Source organism: Schistocerca nitens, chromosome 2, assembly GCF_023898315.1.
Source record: "Schistocerca nitens isolate TAMUIC-IGC-003100 chromosome 2, iqSchNite1.1, whole genome shotgun sequence".
In the NCBI taxonomy this organism is placed as follows: domain Eukaryota; kingdom Metazoa; phylum Arthropoda; class Insecta; order Orthoptera; family Acrididae; genus Schistocerca; species Schistocerca nitens.
Genome location: NC_064615.1, coordinates 721161703 through 721182364, shown reverse-complemented (window position 1 = coordinate 721182364; position 20662 = coordinate 721161703). Strand labels below are relative to the sequence as shown.

At 43.1% G+C, this 20662-nt stretch overlaps 1 pseudogene; it reads left to right on the top strand.

Annotated features, from left to right (window-relative positions):
• The first annotated feature begins 18005 nt into the window (after positions 1-18005).
• On the top strand, positions 18006-18124 carry LOC126237928 (5S ribosomal RNA; annotated as a pseudogene).
• Positions 18125-20662: the final 2538 nt, after the last annotated feature.

Genomic DNA, 20662 nt, shown 5'->3' with positions numbered 1-20662 from the left:
AGCAGATTCGCCAATGTCAGCCCTGATTTTTTCTAATATGTCAGCATAGCACGAATCCAGGTAAATCTCCAATTCAATTTAAAATTTCGTTGTACATCCCATACACTTATCACAAATTTGCCATATGACTATTTTACCATCAGTGGTTAAAGCGCTGTGAATAGAAATCAATGGTTTCGGCTTTGATGACAACGAAGAAGGAACCAGTGCCGAGGTTAACCTAAATGCAACTGTCTGTTACACATTGTAAAGCATTAGAAACAAGCAAGGAAAGCGTTTAAAATTAGTCATTGTTGTCTATATCGAACTTCTGCAGTTCAACTTTGAGTGCAACAGGATTGACAACAGTATGAGAAACACAATACTAAAACTTAGATTTTTTTTCCTTTTTTGCTATGCAACGAAAATATATGGCACTTACCAAAATGTATAATAATACTGCATTAAAATTAAAATTTATAAAATTATGTAGCACACTGTTAAATATGTATTATACCTCAAAATATGTAGAAATATTTAATTTAAAACTTTGAAATAATGGTCCTCTCAGTGTAATTCGTTGAATACAAAAGAACAGAATATTTAATTGTGTAAAATCTGGGCTCTAGTGATGATAATATAACATGATGAAACTGTAATCTGTGTGTTGGAAATATAGAAAAGATGTAATGATACCAGTAACTGTAACTGTAACCTATATGCTCTAGACATATTATGATGACGAAAATTTAATTGTAACAAACTGGTTAACCATGTAAATAAGCTGCAATAGATATGCTATGAAAATGTAACGAGAAACTTCATTAATGCATTGAATAATGTAGCTGAGTTTTTTTGTGATCTGTACCTGACATGTGTGGAGGGGTGAGGGGAAGGGGTAGATAAGGGGAGGGGCCGGTGAGGAGGAAGGAGAGAAGGGCAGAGGTGAGAAGGTAGGAGTGGTTAGGAGGAGGGATGTGGAACAGGAGAAGTTCAAGGTCAAATTTGACTCAGAATTGGCACTGCATTCCTACTGGTTCGTATGTGCCAGTAGGTTGTGTGGAATCAGTACAATAAGATGTGTCAATGTGGAGATGTGACAGAATGGCAGAAAGTAACTATCATGTTTGGACGTGCCTGTGACCATGCTGTAAATGAAGCTGCCTGATTCTTTAGTGTAGCAGTGCAGACGGTCCAGCATTTCTACACGGAATGCTGTACCACTAACAGCCAGTCTATTTCAAAAGAAACCCGTTCTTCACAAAACCCTCAACATTCCCACTTTGTCGCTATTGTGGTCTTCAGTCCGAAGACTGGTTTGATGCATCTCTTCTTGAAACTCAATTCTGTGCAAGTCTCTCCACCCCAGCATAGCTGCTGTACCCTACATCCAGATTAACCTGCATGCTGTATTCAAGTATTGGTCACTAACTACTTTTTTTCATCTCCCTCTACTTTCTTACCACTCACAATTCCCTCCATTAACAAGTTAAATATTCCTTGATGCCTCTGGATGTGTTTTATCAATTTTTCGCTTCTTTCAATCAATTTGTACCATACATTTATTTTCTCTCCAATTCCATTCACTACCTATGAACTACTCATCTAATCCTCAACATTCTTCTGCATCACCACAATTCAAAAGCTGCTATGCTTCAGTTTTCTTTACTGCCACGTTTAATTTCTATGTCAAGCTACATTTCAAACAAATAATTTTAGAAAATATTTCCCAGCTCTTAATTTGTATTAGATGCTGCTATATTCATCATTTTTAGAAAAGCTTTTCTTGGTATTATCAGTCTGCTTTTTGTGTGCTCTTTATTTCTGCCATCGTCAGTTATTTTACTGCACAAATGGAAAAAAGTTGCTTGCTGCTTTGAGTGTCTCATTTCGCTATTTAACTCTTTCAGCATCATCTGATTTAATTCGTCGATACTCCATTATATTTATGTAACGTTTGTTGATTTTCGTCACGTAATCTCTTTGCAAGGCCCTGTCCATTGCGTTTAACTTATTTTTCAAGCCCTTTGACGTCGCTTACATAATTCAATTTTAAAGACAAACATTAAAGTTTTTATTTCTTCCTCTTGAACTTTAATTCCTTTTAATAAATATCTTCTTGGTTTTTGTATCTATCGTACTTGTTCAGTTCATAGACTGACCTAAAGCGAAGAAGTTTACAATCTTGTCTCCCTCTGTTCTCAATTAATTCTCCCCAACTGTCTTTCTGTGAGTATTCTGACTGGTTTGATGCAGCATACGAATTCCTTTCTAACGCAAACCTCTTAATCTCAGAGTAACATTGGTACTGTACGTCCTCAATTATTTGCTGGTTGTATTCCAGTCTCTGTCTTCCTCTACAGTTTTTACTATCTACAGCTCTCTCTAGTACCATGGAAGTTATTACTCCCTGATAGCTTAAGTCATCTGGTCCCTTCAACCCCCACAAACCAATCAACCAACCAGCCAGCCAGCTTAACACATGTCCTATCACCCTGTCCCTTCTTCTTGACAGTATTTTCAATATACTCCTTTCTTCGCCCTTTCTGTGGAGGGCCTCATTCCTTATCTTATCAGTCTACATAATGTTCAATATCCTTCTCAAACGCTTCGAGTTCTTTTCTAGTGTTTCCACAATCCATGATTCGTTACAAATACAATGCTATGCTCCAAATATACATTCTCAGAAATTTCTTTCTGAAATTATGGCCGATGTTTGACACTAGCAGACTTCTCTTGGCAAGGAATGTCTTCCCCTCTGTTAGTTTGGTTAGTATGTACTCCTTTTGCTCTCCGTCATGTCTTATTTTGCCTCGAAGGTAGCAGAATTCCTTAACTTTGTATACTTCGTAGTCATCAATTTTGATGTTAAGTTTGTCGCTAATTTCATTTTTGCTACTCCTCATTACTTTCGTCTTTCTTCAATTTACTCGTAATCCGTATTCTGCACTCATCAGATTGTTCATTCCATTCAAAACGTTCCGTAATTCTTCACCACTTTCAATGAAGATAGTAATGGCATCACGGGATCTCATCAATGATATCTTTTATCCCTGAATTTAAATCTCCCTTTTAAGTCCTTCTATTATTTCCATAATTCCTTCTTCGATGTATAGACTTAACAGTAGGGGCGAAAGACTGCATCCCTGTTTTACCACCATTTTTAATCCGAACGCTCCGTTCTTGGTCTTCCATTGTTCCTGTTCCCTCTTTCTTCTTGTACACACTATAGATTAATTTTCCTTCTTTTCCTATAGCTTATTACTATTTATTTCGAACATCTTGCACAATTTTACTCTGTCGAATGCTTTTTCCAGGTGGACAAATCCAATGAATATGTACCGATTTTTCGTAAGTCTTGTTTCCATTATCAGTCGCAGCGTCAGAAGTGCTCCTCTGCGAAAGCAACGTTTACCGTCACGCAACACATCCTCAGTTTTCTTTTCCATTCTTCTGAATATTATTCTTGTCAGTAATTTGAATGCATGAGCCATTAAGTTGATTTTGCGACAGTTCTCGCACTTATCTGCCCTTGCTGTCATCGGGATTGTGTGAACGAAGTTTCCCGAAAGTTCACCAGCTTGTATAGCCGCTTAGTTGTCAGTGCATCCACCTCCTCCCCCACCCTACCACCTCTTGATTTCAGAGGTTCTGAAGGAATGTTATTTATGCCTTCTGACGGATTTGACTGCAAGTCTTCCAAAGCTCTGTCAAAGTCTGACTTTAATACTGGAACCCCAATGTCTTCCACATCGACCCTAATTTCTTCCTCACTCACGTCACCAGACACGTTTTTCACCTCGTAAACGTCTTCAATGTACTTTTTCCATCCATCCATACTCTCCTCTGCGCTTGAGAGCTGAACTCTAATTGCACTCTTAATGTCGACGCCCTTGCTATTAATTTCACCGAAAGCTGTTTTGACTTTTCTATATGCTGAGTCACTCCTTCCGTCAGCCATTTCTTTTCCGATTTCGTCACATATTTCTTGCAGTCATTTTCCTTGGCTTCCCTACACTTCCTGTTTATTTCAATCCTAAGTGATTTATATTTCTATATTCCTGAATTTCCTTTGAAATTTTTGTACTTCCTTCGTTCACCGAGTAATATAAGTATTTCTTCTGTCGCCCAAGGTATATTGGCAGTTACTTTCCTTGTACCTATGTTGTCTGTTCAACGTCTGTCATTCCCTTTTTAGAAACTTTAATTCCTCTTCAACTGAACTGTCTACTGCGGTGTTCATCATCGCATTATCTGTAGCCTTGGAAAACTTGAAACGCATCCCATGAATCCACAGTGTTTCAGAATCCCACTTCTTTCCACAATGGATCCTCTACAATCTCTTAAACCTCAGCGTACTCTTCATCATTACTAAAAATTGTGATCAGTATCTGCTCCTCGGTACGCCTTGCAATCCAGTCCCTTACCTCCCGTGGATGTTAATAATCTTGAAAGAATGCCGTCTATTCTAAGTCCTTTGATTTCACCTAAGCCTTTCAGTGCCTCGTCAAATTCTTCTCGCCGTAGCTCATTGTCACTCTCATCTTCATCCGGTCCTTCTTCTCTTTCCATAATATTGTCTCAAACTTGATTTTCTATCCACAATACTATCTTAAGGTTTCTTTCCTTTATATCGCTCTTTCACCTTTCAGCCGTCCTTTCTTGTACTGGCTTGTCATCTAGCTCTTGATGGTCTTGCAGCCGCGTCTCTTTTCTTCAAAAGTTGCTTTAATATAACTATTTACAGCATCTATATTTCATATAGCTATGCAAGATTTTATAATTTTGCTTTTCTCTTGTAGCCGTTCCCGTTTTGCAACTTTGACTTAATGTCAGTCTCATTTTTTACGCGCCCTCATTCAAATTTGTCTCTTTCACTCTACTACGTTTTTATATTTTCTTCTTTTATCTATCAACGTTAATATCGCATATGCTATCCAAGGATTTCTGCTAGGTTTTTCCGGTTTTTTCTTTGCTTCTTTTATTATTTCATCATTCAAGAAAGGAATTAAGGAAGAAAGAAAGAAAGAAAGAAAGAAAGATGAGCTAAGAGTTTAAGTATCAACGACAGCAAGGACATTAGAGACGGAGCACAAACTCGGATTCTTTCAAGGATGGGGAAGGAAATCGATCGCGTCCTTACAGAGGAATCATCCCGGCACATTTTCCTGGAGCTATTTAGGAAAATCACAGAAAACCTAAATCTGGCTGGTAGGACACAGATGTGAATCGTTGCTCTCCCGGATGCGAGTCCAGTGTGCTAACGACTGCACCAACTCGCTCCGTTTCATCTCTGTGATTGAACGGGGTCCCGGGTTCGATTCCCGGCCGGGTCAGGGATTTTCATCTGCTTGGAGATGACTGGGTGTTTATGTTGTCCCCATCATTTCATCATTATTCATGAAAGTAGCGAGATTGGACTGAGCAAAGGTTGGGAATTTGTACGGGCGTTGATAACAGCCCAGTTGAGCGCCCCACAAACCAAAAATCATCGTCATCTGTGATTGAATTCCTTTGTCCTGTTTCCGTTTATCATTTACAGCTGAGAATACAGGCTAGGATCTCAATAGTTCCGTGCTATAAGAAGAGGTAACTGGAAGAACGCTCAGCAATACACTGAGGTCACAAGTCAAGAGATAGCGATGTGCACATTTACAGGTGATGGTAGTATCGGGCGCACGAGACATAAAAGGGCAGTGCGTTGGCGGAGTTATCATTTGTATTTATATGATTCATGTGGAAAGCTAACCGACGTGATTATGGCTGCTCGACGGCAATTAACAGACTTTGAACGCGGTGTTGTAGTTGGAGCCGGACGCCTGTGACATTCTATTTCGGAAATCGTTAGAGAATTTAGCATTCTGAGAGCCACAGTGTCAAGACCGTGCCGAGAATAGCACATTTCACGCGTTATCTCTCACTATGGACAACGCAGTGGCCAACGGCCTTCACTTAACGACAGAGAGCAGCGGGGTTTGCGTGGAGTTGTCAGTGATAAAAGAGAAGCAACACTGCGTGACATGACCGCAGAAATCAACGTGCGACATATGACGAACGTATTCGTTAGGACAATGCGACGAAATTTGGTGTTAACGGGCTATGGCAGCAGACAACTTACGCGAGTGCCTTTGCTACTTTCACTAAATCGCCTGCAGCACGTCTCCTGGGCTGCTGATCATGTCGGTTGGACCCTAGACGACTGGAAAACCGTGGCCTGGTCAGATGAGTCCCGATTTCAGTTGGTAAGAGCTGATGGTAAGGTTCGAGTGTGACACAGATCCCACGGAGTCATGGGCCCAAGTGGTTGGTAATAGCTCCATTATGATATGAGCTGTGTGCACTTGGAATGGAGTGGATCCTTTCTATGTTCGGCTACTTAGAGACAATTTGAAGCCGTTCAGTGCGGTAGCGTTCTTGCTTCCCGCGCCCGGGTTCCCGGGTTCGATTCCCGGCGGGGTCAGGGATTTTCTCTGCCTCGTGATGACTGGGTGTTGTGTGATGTCCTTAGGTTAGTTAGGTTTAAGTAGTTCTAAGTACTAGGGGACTGATGACCATAGATGTTAAGTCCCATAGTGCTCAGAGCCATTTGAACCATTTGAAGCCGTTCATGGACTTCATGTTCCCAAACAACGATGGCATTTTTATGGATGACAGTGCACCATGTTACTGGGCCACAGTTGTTCGCAACTGGTTTGAAGAACATTCTGGACATTTCGAGTGAAAGGTTTAGCCACTCTTATCGCCTGACATAAATCCTATCGAACATTAATGGGACGTCGCACCGATAGCTGAATGGTCAGCATGACGGACAGTCGTCCTCAGGGGCCCGGGTTCGATTCCCGGCTGGGTTGAGGATTTTCTCCGCTCAGGGACTGAGTGTTGTGTTGTCTGCATCATCATTTCATCCCCATACGGCGCGCAGGTCGCCCAATGTAGAGTTGAATGTAATAAGACCTGCACCAAGGCGGCCGGACCTGCCCCTAAGGGGCCTCCCGGCCAATGACCCCAAACGCTCATTTCCATTAATGGGACGTAATCGAGAGGTCAGTTCGTGCACAAAATTCTGCGCCGCCAACACTTTCATAATTATGACGATTACGGTGGCAGCATAGCTCAGTATTTCTGCAGGGGACATCTAGCGGTTCGTTGAGTCCATGGCGCATCGAGTTGCTGCACTACGCTGGACAAAAGGCGGTCCGTTACGATATTAGGAGGTATTCCATGGCTTTTGTCACCTCAATGTTCTGTTTCCGAGAGCAGTGCTATGTGGGAGAAACAGCACTGTGTCACCGAAAAAGTCTCCCTTGCCGGCATCCGTGCATTTTTAATAGATCGGAAAATAGATTTCTTAACAGATCATAAGGCCCTGTCATTTCAGAGAGACTAGGGGTAACCTAAGGGCGTTTGCCAAGAGGGTCTATAAACTTACAGTATCAGAATTGAAAACCATGGTGTGACCATTGTTTCAACGGATCTTGAGTTTGTACGTGTAACTGGTGGGCCGACGTTTAATTACTTGAAAATCACGGTTTTCTAAACCTGTGACTAGTAAAAATCCTGGAACACCAGTGAGTTGCACGTAAATTTCAAACGGTTGCAAGCTATTTTGGCCGGTTACAAGACAACTTCTGCCTAAGAAACATGATATGGATTTTTTAAAAATAATCTCACGTTCATCTTGAAACATTACACATCTTATATCAGACTCTGTCAGCTACATTCAGACTTCACAACTTGTCAGCTGTGGCCGACCGGCAACCAGACACGTTTCGACAGAACTCTTGGCGATATTCCGATACTTGTTGTTTCGTACTTTGGAACACCTTCCAATAAACCTTTTTTCACCTCACCGAATGCCAGCCGTGGTATCCGGCCTTTCAAATGACGAGAGCTGTGTATATCTGTCGGAATTGTCTAGACCACTCCAAATAACTTTCTCTCCAGAAGCAAAATAAAACATGTATCAACCAAATGTTGTTTAGCTGACAGGAGAACATTAATCGGCATGATTATCTTTCTTGTAACTTTCTTCGTTACGAAGATGTGAATAGCAGTACATCTTTTTCAAATAACATCTTATATTTTTATTCGGTAATCTACTTCCTCTGCTCAAGAGCTATTCAAAAACGTATCACAATGTACCGTTCGCGTAAACATTACATTATTAAAAACATAACACGAAACTGACTCTGACTGTACTGTACTAACACACACTGCAGCTATCAGTGGTAACGTAACGGATCCACTTGCTGGAGTTGACGCAAATAAATCGAAACACATGGAAATTCATACCGGTCCTTACTGTTCTGCTAGCTTACATTCTCCATCGATATAAGTAGCTTTTCTACCACCTCCTCTTTGCTGTACATTGTACTCACACACACCTTCATCTGAAGACGGTCGACTGAATGACCGGCGTGCATTTTCCTTTTGTTTTCGTTTGTTTACTACCAGCTCTAGCCAGTGGACGAGTTGCGTTACCACGGGTACCTACATTGTGTGCTAGTACAGGAGAGTCAGTGTCAGTTTTGTGTTCTGTTTTTAATAACTTCATGATTACGTGAATAGCGTGAATAGTGTGACACGCCTTTGAATAGATCTTGGGAAAAGGAAACAGATTATCAAATAAAAAATATAGGATATTGTTTAAAAAAGACATACTGCTGCTCATATCTTCGTAACGAAGACGTTCACAAGTAGACAATCATACTGATTAATATTCTCCTGGTAGCTAAATAATCTTTGCTTCACACATTTCTTTTTTTATTTTTCTTCGTCAAAAAGCTATCCTGCAGGGCTGTCCATAAATCCGTCAGGGTACGAGGGAGTGGAGATCTCTTCCGAACAGCACGTTGCAAGGCATCCCAGATATGCTCAATAATGTTCATGTCTGGGGAGTCTGGTGGCCAGTGGAAGTGTTTAAACTCAGAAGAGTGTTCCTGAAGCCACTATGTAGCAATTCTGAATGTGTGGGGTGTCGCATTGTCCTGCTGGAATTGTCCATTTCGTCGGAATGCACAATGGACACGAATGGATGCAGGTGATAAGACAGGATGCTTACAAACGTGTCATGTGTCAGAGCCGTATCTAGACATACTAGGGGTCCCATATCACTCCAACTGCACACGCCCCATGCCATTAAAGAGCCTTCACCAGCCTGAACAGTCCGTCGCTGAGATGCAGGGTCTATGGATTCATGAGGTTGTCTCCATAACCATACACATCCATCCGCTCGATACAATTTGAAACGAGCCTCGTCCGACTAGGCAACATGTTTCCAGTCATCGATAGTCCAATGTCGGTGTGGACGGGCCCAGGCGAGGCGTAAATCTTTGTATCGTGCAGTTATCAAGGGTACACGAGTTGGCATTCGGCTCCGAAAGCCCGTATCGATGCTGTTTCGTTGAATGGTTCGCACGCTGACACTTGTTGATGGTCCAACACTGAAACTGCAGCAATTTGCGGAAGGGTTACGCTTCTGCCACGTTGAACGATTTCTCTTCAGTCGTCGTTAGTCCCGTTCTTGCAGGATCTTTTTCCGGCCGCAACGATGTCAGAGATTTGATGTTTTACCAGATTCCTGATATTCATGGTACACTCGTGAAATGTTCGTGCGGGAAAATCCCCACTTCATCGCTACCTTGGAGATGCTGTGTCCCATCGCTCATGCGCCGACTATAACACCACGATCAAAATACTTAAATCTTGATAACCTGCCATTTTAGCAGCAGTAGCCGATCTGTCAGCTGTGCCTTTTTTTTTCTTTATTGGATTTCTATCCCCCCCCCCCCCTCCACAGAGGGGGGGGGGAGGGGTTGGCAGCAGCACAATACGGCGCTCTGCAGCCTGCAGAAAAGTTCAAAAACAGAATTTGGAGATATGAGAACAATAAAAGCAAGCGATAAAACGGGGACTGTTAAAAACTGAATCATGGAGAAGAAGATGGGAAGAAAATGTAAAAACAAACGGTCAGTGATGCTAATTAAAACACATAGTAAATAGACAGGCACAATTAAAAAACACGGCATCAGTCTAGTTTCTGTTCGCACGAGATAAAAAACACATCTAGCAACAGTTTGGTGGCTGTTCGCAACACTGACAGGGGACGCGCGATCCTGAACACTCACTTAAAACAGCACTATAGAGGCGACACGGCGACAAATGGTGGGAGGGAGGACCCGGACCGACGAGAGATAAAAGGGGGGAGGAGAAAAAAAGAGGGGGGGAGGAGAAAAAAAGAAAAAAGGGGGGAGCCGTTGGAGGGAGGGGACATACAAAAAGGGGGGGGGGCTGGGCAGACGTGAGGAGTAGGAAAGGCAATGGAGGGGAGAGCAAAAAGACTCAGAGGAGAGAAGGGAGTCAGAGAGAGGGTAGGCAGGGAAAAAACAGGATGGAAGGAGGGGGAGAGGGAGCCCAGGAAAGGACAGAGGAAGGGAGGGGGAGGTGAGGATCAGAGTTGACAGGAGGAATAAATGGAGGGAGAGAGGGCATCATCTGGGAGGGGGAGTCGAGCCACCTTGGGAAAGGAGATGAAGGCTGTAGACGTGGAGGGTAAGCAGGACACAACGGTGAAGGTGTGGCATAGGGTGGGGGTTTGAGAGGAGAGGAGTAACCAGGGGATGAGGGGGGTAAAGTCGGTGGGAGGTGTAGAGGATGAGGATATGTTCGAGGATACGAAGCAAATGGGGGAAAGGAATCAGGTCAGAGAGGACCTGTGTGGGGGACTAGATGCATATACGGAAGGCGAAGCAGAGTGCATGGTGCTTGAGGATCTGCAGGGGGGGGGGGAGGGAGATCCAGGTTCGAATGGCATAACAGAGGATGGGACAGATTAAGGATTTGTAGGTGTGGAGAATGGTAGACGGGCTCAACCCCCATGTCCAGCCAGAGAAGAGTTTAAGGAGTTGGAGACAGTTTGGGCTTTGGATTGGGTAGAGTGGAGATGGTGAGGCCAAGGTATGTGAGGGTGGGGGAGAGGCGGACAGGACAGGTGCAGATGGTAAGGGAAAAATCAAGGAGCTTGAAGGAGTGAGTTGTTCGACCTATGACGATTGCCTTGGTCTTGGAAAGACTGATTTTCAGGAGCCACTGGTATACCATGCGTCAAAAAGGTCAAGGTGATTCTGCAGAAGGCTTTGGGACCATTGAAGGGAAGGAGGGAGGGCAAGGAACGCGGTGTCATCAGCATACTGCAAGAGGTGTACTGGAGGGGGGGAGGGAGGGTTGGGGCATATCTGCCGTGTATGTGAGGTAGAGGACAGGGGAGGGGACAGAGCCCTGGGGCACATCTGCAGAGGGGTAGAAGGGGTGGGAATCGGCGTTATGGATGGTGACACAGGAGGGGCGGCGGGAGAGGAAGGAGACAATCAGACGGACATAGCTGACAGGAAAGGCGTAGGTCTGGCGTTTAAACAAGAGACCGGGATGCCAGATACCGTCGTAGGCCTTTTTGAGGTCGAGGGAGACAAAAATGGCAGAACGACGGGGGTTAAGCTGGAGGGAGAGGAGACGACTGAGGCGTAGGAGTTGGTCATCAGCAGAGAAGGAAGGTCGAAATCCACATTGGGTGTTGGGGAGGAGGTGGTGTCAGTGGAGGTGGTGATGGATGCTCTGGGTAAGGATGGATTCCAAGAGCTAGCTGAACACCTAGGTGAGACATTTAGGGCGATAGGAAGAGGCATCGGATGGAGGCTTGTTGGGTTTGGAGAACATCAGGAGAAGGGAGGTTTTCCACAGGTAGGGGGACTGATGACCTCAGCTGTTAAGTCCCAGAGTGCTCAGAGCCATTTGAACCACAGGTAGGGGTATAAGGCGATGGAAAGGATTACATTGTAGAAGGTGGTAAGGACTGCAAGAAAGGAGGGAGATGGCGGCAGGTATCACGGTCGTGGCTGGGAGCGGTGTTGCGTTTAGTGCAGAGTGTGAGGCTGATGTCCTGCGTAGTGATGGGAGTGTTTAAAGTTCAGATAGTGTGGTGTGGCCCAAGTACTGGATGTTAGGAGCAAGGGGATCAGCTGTGCCAGACACTTGCCGACCGCAGCGCCGTATTTTGCCTGATTACATTTATCTGTATTTGAATACGCATGCCTATACCGGTTTCTTTGGCGCTTCAATATATGAATATGCTCGCCAGCCTAGTTTGATACGTCGAAAGATTTTCGATCTTATGTCTCTCGTCATATTTTACAAGCTATCCAAGACATACGCCGAGGTGACAAAAGTCATGGGATAGCGATTATACACATATACATATGGCGCTAGTATCGCGTACAGAAGGTTTAAATGACGTTGCCTCTTCAAGTACTGAGCTCGGATACGTCTGAAATTCTTCTCACACGTCCAATCTCTCCATTTCCTTCACAGAGAGTCCATAAAGGAAATCTTTGGTGTCGTAAGACACAGAGATGCGTTCGTAACACAGAACGTCCGATTCTCGTAGTCGATATATCCGTTCACCACAATATCAATTTGCCGCACCCGCTGATTGTAATGTTTCCGTATGATTTTCTCTATTTGCCGAAGCCGAAGATGAAATGTGTAGTATTCAAACTTTGAACCTACACTGTACAGTAGATCCAGTAAGAGGATCCTTCTGTTGGGCATACAAACGGTCCATAGCCCAACAGCTATCCAAAAGACTTGACCCTACATTTCTATCATCAGCAGAACCCGAGCTATGAGCCCCGGAAAAATCAAATTTCTATATAAGGGCTTTTGGACCACGTTGGTAGCGCATGCTGTCGCACTCATATCGATTATCTTTTGTTTTGCGTACAAGTGACTGAAAAAATTGTTGATGAAATTTATAATTTCCTCTTTATCGGCAAGTCTGCCACTGTTTCCACTTTTTGCAATAAACTGCTTCTGGTCAATCATGAGCTTTTGTTTAGCTTAATTTAAGCGTTTTTTGTTCTTAAAATTGCATCTGAGAATGACTTTTTTGTTTTTCTTTAAATCGGCCTTCATATCTTTGCTCAACACTCCACGAAGTTCGGAATACTCTTTCATGTCACCATCAGATTGAATTTTAACTCCCCTTCTCAGTTTAAGTAAGTTTTTAGTTTTCTCACTAAATGTTATATATAATGGACGACTACAGATTCTTGCAATAATAGAAATAGGCCATAGGAAGTCTTTAGTGAACAGTCTTTGCAATAATAATTGTTTACTGCTGCCAAAAGCAGTAGACCTTATTACCTTATTGTCGTTAAATAGCTGTGTATAATTCATAATGTAGATATACAGGGTGTTACAAAAAGGTACGGCCAAACTTTCAGGAAACATTCTTCACACACAAAGAAAGAAAATATGTTATGTGGACGTGTGTCCGGAAACGCTTACTTTCCATGTTAGAGATCATTTTATTACTTCTCTTCAAATCACATTAATCATGGAACGGAAACACACAGCAACAGAACGTACCAGCGTGACTTTAAATACTTTGTTACAGGAAATGTTTAAAATGTCCTCCGTTAGCGAGGATACATGCATCCACCCTTCGTCGCATGGAATCCCTGATGTTCTGATGCAGCCCTGGAGAATGGCGTATTGTATCACAGCCGTCCACAATACGAGCACGAAGAGTCTCTACATTTGGTACCGGGGTTGCGTAGGCAAGAGCTTTCAAATGCCCCCATAAATGTAAATCAAGAGGGTTGAGGTCAGGAGAGCGTGGAGGCCATGGAATTGGTCCGCCTCTACCAATCCATCGGTCGCGAATTTGTTGTTGAGAAGCGTACGAACACTTCGACTGAAATGTGCAGGAGCTCCATCGCGCATGAACCACATGTTGTGTCGTACTTGTAAAGGCACATGTTCTAGCAGCACAGGTAGAGGATCCCGTATGAAATCATGATAACGTGCTCCATTGAGCGTAGGTGGACGAAACTAAAATGAGCTCTAACATGGAAATTAAGCGTTACAGAACACATGTCCACATAACATCTTTTCTTTATTTGTGTGTGAGGAATATTACCTGAAAGTTTGGCCGTACCTTTTTGTAACACCCTGTATACTGGTGTGCAAAACTTAAGGACGAAAGTAACTTTCGCCTGATATGTGACTGTCAAGTAACATAACTCGATGTGTCGTGGACTATACATAGAAATAACTGCTGCAGAATAGTAAAGGAGATAACTGAAAAAAATACACAATGAGATGAACAGCAATGACATAATACAATAATTACACTAAAGTCACAGCCATTTATGTTGATCTCTGGACATTACAAAAGCCGGGACATGGTTCTTAATGGGGTGTGTGATCACCATCGACGGCAATGTATGTTCAGAACCGTGCTTCCATGCTGGCCACGGGGTTGCTAAGTAGTTCTTCCACTAGTGTGGTTGACAACTGCTGATGGTCGTTGGTGCATGTAGCCATGCTGCAATACGTCTCCCCAACGCATCCCAAACGTGCTCGATTGGATTTAAGTTGGGAGAATGGGTAGGCTGGTCCATTCATCTAATATCCCTCGTTCCAAGAGCTTCTCCGCCTGCGTTGTTAGATGTTTTCGCGCACGGCCAGCCATAAAAATGAGGTCAGGGCCGAATGCACCCCTCAAAGGAAGCACATGGGGTAGGCGTACAGTGTCACAATATTGTAGATCGGTTAGTGTACCACTTCAAAGGTCTGGAAGTCAGTACGCCCATGGAAATTGTGACTCCTCACACCATAACACGAGTACCACGAAAACGATCATGTTAGACAATGCTGGATGCACCCTCATGTGGCTAAAGGTGGAAACACGTAATGCACCCAGGAACACTCTCGAGCATGATCGTTTTGGTGGTCCACGTATTATGGTGTGGAGAGGTGTAATGTTGCATGGGCGTACTGATTTGCAAATCTTTGAACACGGTACGCTCACCGCTCAACGTTATTCTGACATTGTACTCCTCTCCATCTACATCTACATCTACATACATACTCCGCAATCCACCATACGGTGCGTGGCGGAAGGTACCTCGCACCACAAGTGGTTCAAATGGCTCTGAGCACTATGGGACTTAACATCTATGGTCATCAGTCCCCTAGAACTTAAAACTACTTAAACCTAACTAACCTAAGGACATCACACACATCCATGCCCGAGGCAGGATTCCAACCTGCGACCGTAGCAGTCGCGCGGCTCCGGACTGAGCGCCTAGAACCGCTAGACACCGCGGCCGGCTAGTACCACAACTAGCATCTACTCTCCCTGTTCCACTCCCAAACAGAACGGGGGAAAAATGACTGCCTATATGCCTCTGTACGAGCCCTAATCTTTCTCATCTTATCTTTGTGGTCTTTCCGTGAAATATAAGTTGGCGGCGTACTGCAGTCAGCCTCAAATGCTGGTTCTCTAAATTTCCTCAGTAGCGATTCACAAAAAGAACGCCTCCTTTCCTCTAGAGACTCCCACCCGAGTTCCTGAAGCATTTCCGTAACACTCGCGTGATGATCAAACCTACCTAGCAGCCCGCCTCTGAATTGCTTCTATGTACTCCCTCAATCCGACCTGATAGGGATCCCAAACGCTTGAGCAGTACTCAAGAACAGGCGTATTAGTATTTTATAAGCGGTCTTCTTTACAGATGAACCATATCTTCCCAAAATTCTACCAATGAACCGAAGACGACTAACCGTCTTCCCCACAACTGCCATTACATGCTTGTCCCACTTCATATCGCTCTGCAATGTTACGCTCAAATATTTAATCGACGTGACTGCGTCAAGCGCTACACTTCTAATGGAGTATTCAAACATTACGGGATTCTTTTTCCTATTCATCTGCATTAATTTACATTTATCTATATTTAGAGTTAGCTGCCATTCTTTATACCAATTAAAAATCCCTCCCTTTTTAGAAGTACATTTGTTTCTGACTTCATGTTTATGGATGACAATTCGCGACCGCATCGGTTAGCGCATGTGTAGGAACTTTTCGAACGAGAGAATAGACGGCGAATAGACTGGCCTGCCTGTTCCTCGACTGAGATCCTATCGAGCACGTGTGGAGTGCTTTGGACAGACTTATTACAGGACGTACACGTGTACCGAAGACTATCCAGCAGTTTTCAACCGCGATAGTGGAGGAACGGAACGCTCTACCGCAGGAACTCATCACACCCCCTAATAAGAATGATCTCCGGCCTTTTGTATCGTCCAGGGGACCATCAGAAATGGCTGTGGCTTCAGTGTAATTTTTGTCTTTGAATAAAAGTGTAATTTCTGTTCGTCTCATTGTGTATTTCTTTCAGTTGTCTTCTGTAGCATATTAGAGCAGTTCTTTCTACGTACAGTCCAAGTTTGAACGATCTGTATAATTTGACAGTACCACATCGTGCAAAAGTTACTTTCGTCCTTAGATATTGCACAACGGTGTATAATCTGAGAGGAAAGTGACACGCTCTTTGTAGACAGACCTGCAGCAGTGCTCAACAGTTCTGAATCCTTCTGGAATTCCACTGACGTCGTAGTCACTTGATTAAATCCGTCTAAAGCGCTCGCTCTGTGTACACGCGGTTAAATCAGTCTCAAGGCGAGAAGACGATATGATGCAACAGGATCGTTGCAAGATTTGGCAGTACTGCTGCCCAGTAGTCCCAGGCAGATATGTCCAGCCCCAGTGGTGCAGTTCTGAAAGCCATTTTCATGTAACAACTTGAGCTCCTAATAGACAAAACCTTGAATAGAATTTACCATAGAATGACAATTTGGGAAGCAATAATATGATATACAAATTTTTTTATTTAATAGTCTTGATCTTAAATTTTTTTAAACAGAGTTACCTGTTTCGGTTGTACAATAGCTTTCTTCAGAATTTCTCGTTCTGCAGCACAGAAACAAGCTATAACCATGTAAAAAGTAGTATTATTTTTACATGGTTGTGACTTGTTGCTGTGCAACAGAATGAGAGATTTTGAAGATGGTTGCTGCGTAAACAAACCGATAATTCTTTTCAAAAACTTTGCGATCAAGACAATTAAATAAAAAGCTTTGTTTGCTAGAAGTTTCAGTCTCGCTGATCAGAGTAGCTGAGGATCAGAGTGGCTGAAACTGGTAACAAATAAAGATTTTGGTATCGGTAGCTCATAATGTGACATAAATATGCGTTACTTTGCGTGTGGAAGAATGTTTAAACAGTTATTTACAGACAGTGCTCGATAATATCTGCGATATCGATTTGCATTGGCAACTTCGGTGTGGCAACGCAATTACTTACCTATAACGACTTCCGCAATACGCTTACATTCCTGTATGAATTATATAATTTTTACATATTTTTGTACATTCTGTCCAAGAATAAAGATGCCAGGTTGAACAACCTTGCACCTGAAACATCCTGGAAGATTAAAACTGTGTGCTGGACCGAGACTCGAACTCGGGACCTTTGCCTGTTGCGGCAAGTGCTCTACCATCTGAGCTACCCAAGCACGACTCACGCCCCGTTCTCACAGCTTTACGTCTGCCAGTACCTCGTCTCCTACCTTCCAAACCTTACAGAAGCTCTCCTGCGAACCTTGTGGAACTAGCACTCCTGAAAGAAAGGATATTGCGGAGACATGGCTTAGCCACAGCCTGGGGGATGTTTCCAGAATGAGATTTTCACTCTGCAGCGGAGTGTGAGCTGATATGAAACTTCCTGTCAGATTAAAACTGTGGTCCTTTGCAGGTCCCGAGTTTGAGTCTCGGTCCGGCAAACAGTTTTAATCTGCCAGGAAGTTTCATATCAGCTCACACTCCGCTGCAGAGTGACAATCTCATTCTGGAACTTTTTCACCTATCGATCATAGTATGGACGTCATCGTATCATTTGCTTCATGCCTACACAGCGCTAGCAGGCACAACGTTACGAACGAACACACATTAAGTGTTCTGTTTGATTATAATTTCAGCATTCTGTATGTACTTCATGGTAATATACAAGTATAATGGTTTATCAGTCAAACATGTTGTTCTCACTTCTTGAAGTGATGCATTTCCATGTTATATTCCATGCAATCAGCCACGAGTGTTTTCCTCCACACATTTCCTTATCCCGTGCCAATGGTCTTGCCGCATTGGTAACACCGGTTCTCGTCAGATCACCGAAGATAAGCGCTGTCGGGCTTGGTTAGCACTTCGATGGTTGACCATCTGGGTCTGCCAAGCGCTGATGGCAAGTGGGGTGCACTCAGTCCTTGTGAGGATAACAGAGGAGCTACTTGTTTGAGAAGTAGCGGCTCCGGTCACAAAAACTGACAACGGCTGGGAGAATAGTGTGCTGACCACAAGTCCCTTGACATCCGCATCCAGTGAGGCCTGTCGGTTGAGGATCACACGGCGGTCGGTCAGTACCGTTGAGCCCTTCGAGGCCTGCTTGGGCGGGGACTTTTCCTGATCCCCATTCTCCTTTGTGTAAGAGGTAGTCAAATCAAAACGAAACACATGGAAAATAAGTAAGTAAACGGTTTCTTAATTCAAAAGTAGTCACAATAACGGATAATACATTTATTTCACTGTGAAATAAGACGATCAGTGCCTTAACTGGAAAATATTTGCGATTGTCTACGAAATCATGTTTGTACCCAGGCGAGCACCTCTTCATCCGGAGCAAATTGACGGCACCAAATGTCTTTTTTCAGGGCTCCAAAAATATGGATTTCGCATGGGGAGATATCGTCACTGTATTGAGGGTGTGTAAGGGCTTCCCAGCGAAACTTTTGCAGCGTGCTCGAAAGATCATTGGCAGCATGTGAACCCTACGGGAAGCTCTTATACACCCTCCGTACTGTCCGATTTGTACGTAAGAGATTTCCTTGTTTTTGGAGCCCTAAATAAAGACATTCGTGGTCGTCGATTTGCTTCTGACGGAGAAGAGAACTCCTAGGTACAATCGTGGTTGCATAGGCAACCGCAAATATTTTCCCATGGAGGCCCTGACCGTCTTGTCCCGCAGTGGGACGAATGTATTAAAAGTTATGGCGTTTACTTTTGAATAATAAACACTATACTTACTTTTTTCCACCTGTGTCGTTTTCATCTCACTGTCCGTTATATTAAGGATCTATCGGCACCCGAGACTATTCCTCTCTTCCTGCCTTCCCAATATCCACTCCAATACCTTTTCCTTAGATACTACCCAACGGACCCATATACTTATACCCACACCTTATTACCGCTCTTAAAGTTTTACATCTCCAAAAACAGACTTTTTTCCCATTGCACGTCCTTCAACTTTTAATGTAAGTGCAGAGCCCTTTTTTCTAAGGTCACAGTTTCTACAACTTGTTGTAAATGCATTATTATTATTGTTTTTATTTTACCTTTCAGCTTTTTCCATTTTAATGTAAAAATCTAAGAAAACCTGGTTTCTTTTATACAAAACCTTTACACCATGAATAGTTCTACAAACTTTAAAATCATTTGCAAATATTTTTCACCTTTTAATATATTGTTTTACAGTTATTGTTAAATAGGCCGTTTCCCGCATTATTTTTTGCTGTCAAGGCACCTTCAGCACAAGGGGATACAAAGAGCCGAAAACTAATATAAACATATAGCATTATTAACAGTGGCTGTTTGCTGTTTGATTCTTTGGAAGAATCAACCTTTTTTTTCTAAATTCCTATATTAATTTGTCATGCTACTGCAGAACAACTTGAAAATAACTGCACGTCGAAGTTGATGCGGAATAAAGTGGTTACCATTCTTCAAAACTTCATTTGGCAAAGCAGTTATCATTTCACTAATCGTTGCCTTCCCTCCTTCCTTTCTTTTTCTTGATCGTGCTAATCAATTTTAGTCACAATGAAAGCAGACATCTAATTAAGACTTTGTAGGATGGTCTCTAGGAGTCAGAAACATTCAGTCTGATTCAAATCGGGTTAGTCGATAAGAAGTGCTTTCTTTTTTGTGGAATTATTGCGTTATAGAATACATGCAATGTACACGTCCGGTGGAACTAATAAGAGTCACTGAGTATATGTAAAGAAGAGCAGCGCTAACGAACACTTGCTTGTTTGAGTCGCTGGAGAATGTTCCACAAGCACTGTAAAAGTCTGAACCAGCAGAAAAATTCTCGTGACAAAGGGTTTTCAGGGTAAAATGCCTGAATGTTCTTGTGCTTACTGTGTATTACTGTCTCAAGGATCGTGAAAATAAAGTCAGGCTAATAACAGCTAGCTCAGAAGCATACAATCAGTCAACCTTCCAATGTGCCACAAATGAACAGAAGCAAGGAAACAAGGAAGTTTGGAGTTTAACGTCGCACCCGTGACAAGGTCATTAGAAGTGGGAATGAAACTCTGAATGCAGAAGGTTAAGGAAGAAAATTAGCCTTCACGTTGTTTAAAGCATCATCCTGGTCTTTACCTTAACTGATTCAGGGAAACCACGGAAAATCTATACCCGCACGGCTGGAGGGGGACATGAAACCCACTTCTTCCGAATTCGAGTTCAGTGTCTAACCACTTCGCTGCTCGCTCGGTCCGTAAAGAGAAGGAAACGAATCCTTGACATATAGTACAAGAATCATTACCCACTTCGAACATTGTTGTATTGTATAGCCAAAAATATGTAGATACCTGTTGGTGTTCGTTCAAAATTTTCATCCCTGGTGTTGGTAACGCTTGACATCTCTTTCTTTACCATTATGGCGTTTAAGTCTTTCCACAAAGTTCAGATATATCGAAAGAATTGATCGATACCAGCCGACATT